Genomic DNA, 2,861 nt, shown 5'->3' with positions numbered 1-2,861 from the left:
TGTTATCTCACTGCTCCTCTGATGCTGCTTGGCCTGCTGTGTTCATCCAGCTCTACACCTTGTTGTCTATGACATATTTGTGAAAATCTTTTGGTCTTATACTCATTAAGACAAGTCTAAGAAATACTACAATAAAGGGTAAACAGCATTTATACTGTATAAGGGGCAAGTAGATTCTGATTAATAGAGACACTGCCTGGATACATTATTTCAGGAATGAAATGATAAAACATGGAAAAGTGCCAGAGGAAGGCAACTCAATGAATAATTCAGGGAAAAGAAACCCAAGTAAAGAACCATGGAGGTGATGGCCATGTGACATTATTGCTAGAATGTTAAGCCAGAAAGTTAGCGAGTGTTCTTAGGGCCTGCATTCTAATCCTGCTATGGCAGATGGTGGAATTTGAATGCAATAAAAGATATCCAGAATTAAGAATCTACTGATGACCATGACCATTGCTAATTGTCAGGAAAAAGCTCGTCTGCTTCATGAATATCCTTCAGGGAAGGAAATCTGCCATCCTCACCTGGCCTGGCCTGCTCCAGCCCTACAGCAATTTGGTTGACTGTCAACTGCCTCTGAAATGGCCTAGCAAGCCATTCAGTAGTACTAATTGCTATAAAATATCAACAAAGAAATGAAACTGGACAGATCACTCACCATTCACTGAGGCACCAAAGAAGACAACAGGCAAAAACAGCTCTGTCAACCCTGCTAAGTCTTCTTTCCTATTGTCTGGCTGCTACTACAAAAATTAGGAGAGCAATCTCACAGACTAGTCAAGCAACTGTCAAGACATAGTCATTCTCACCTTTCATACCTAACAGACAATATCCCAGACACCACCATCACCATCCCTCGATATGTCCTGTCCCACCGGCAGAGGTGGGGGCACAATGGTATACAGTTGGGAATGAGTTGCCCTGGCAGTCCACAAAATTGAATATCGGTAACATGAAGTCTCATTGCTCTAGGTTAAACATGGATAAGAAAACCATGTGCTGATTACCATGTACCATCTTCCCTCGGCTGATGAAATAGCACTCCTCCATGTTGAACAATGTTTGGAGGAAGCACTGAGGGCAGCAAAGGTGCAAAATGTACTCTGGGTGGAGGATTTCAATGTCAACCACTAATGGTAGTTCAGCAGCAGCATTATTACTCAAGCTGGTTGGGTCCTAAAGGATGCAACTGGCAGTCTCGGTTTGCAGCAGGTGGTGAGGGAACCAACAAGAAGGAAAAGCATGAGATAACAAGGTGTAGAGCTGGATGAACACAGCAGGCCAAGCAGCATCAGAGGAGTAGGATGCTGCTTGGCCTGACGTGTTCATCCAGCTCTACACCTTGTTATCTCAGATTCTCCAGCATCTGCAGTTCCTACTATCTCAGAAGGAAAAACGTATTTGACCTCATCCTTACCAATCTGCTGGCTGCAGGTGCATCTGTCCATGACAGTATTGGTAATAGTGACAACCACACACTCCATGTCGATATGAAATCACAACATCACATTAAGAATACTGTTATGGACCTGGACAACCTCCTCAAAATATTTTAAGAAGGCAGTCTAAACCCTAAGTTTTTCTTATTTTAAAGATAGAAATGAAGTGGTTGTTCAAGGTGTGATGCACCTGGTCAAACCACTTGGCTTTAAGCAAAACACAGTTTATTCAAACACTACAGTTAAAACATAAACAAACGAAAGTGGAATTTAGAATAACTTAACTATTGGAAAACTTAACCAAATTCTTGATACAGTAATTTAATTAATTAACTGTTCCAATATAGTAACATCCCAGAAACACACCCCTTGGCAAAAAGGTAAATTCAAACACAGGTTCTTACAACCAGGAGGGAACAACATCCAGAGAGATTTCAGAGAAAGTCAGTTAGGAATCATTTACTGAAGCTTGCAACTCTAGTACTCAAAACATCTTGTGACTGCTACAGCTAAAAACACAACTAGAAAAAAAACTTTTTCTGAAGAAGGGTCTAGGCCCGAAACGTCAGTCTTCCTGTTCCTCTGATGCTGCTTGGCCTGCTGTGTTCATCCAGCTCTACACCTTGTTATCTTAGAAAAAAAAACTGAACTGGGAGAACTGGCCACTCGCCTTCCATTGTTAAACTGTTACTCCCTAGACTCTTCAATACTTCTGGCTTTACAACCTGTCTTCACAAAAACACGGACAAAATAACCTTTTTAAAGTGACAGCATCGTCACAGTACCCTCCATCATATTGTGTAACACTATCACCGTGCTAAATGGGACAGAATTTGAATAGATCCAGAAACTCAAGATTAGGCATGCATAAGACATTGTGTCTATCAACTGCAGCAGAACTGTACTCCAGCACAATCTGCAGCCTCATGGGCCAGCATATTCCCCCACTCAACCCAGATACCCAGATACACAGCAACTACTGATGCATCCTTGTCCACTCGACTGGTCACTTCCTCAAAAAGTTCCAGAAGATTTGTCATGCACGATTTCCCTTTAGTGCATCCATGCTGACTAGGACTGATTTTGTCATCTCTTTGCAAATGCTCAGTTATTACCTACTTAATAATTGACTCCAGTGTAGGATTGAGCAAAAAATCCTTATTTTCTGACATACTAGATCAACATCCTGGACTTTTCAAATAGTTTTTAAAAGTTAAAACAAAAGGCAGCTGGGCCATGTTCTGGGAAAATTACATAGACACAGAGACAGCTGCTTGGAACCATTGTTCAGCCTGAAAATCCAATTCACACATTCATTCTAAAACAACAATCAACCAGGCCTTAACCCCACCCAACCCAGACAGAATGGGGCCTCTGCAGATACCAGATCAGTAGTCATGCACAGACATTCCACTTAAT

Source organism: Rhincodon typus, chromosome 13 (assembly GCF_021869965.1).
Source record: "Rhincodon typus isolate 14 chromosome 13, sRhiTyp1.1, whole genome shotgun sequence".
Classification (NCBI taxonomy): domain Eukaryota; kingdom Metazoa; phylum Chordata; class Chondrichthyes; order Orectolobiformes; family Rhincodontidae; genus Rhincodon; species Rhincodon typus.
This window is presented reverse-complemented; position numbering follows the sequence as displayed.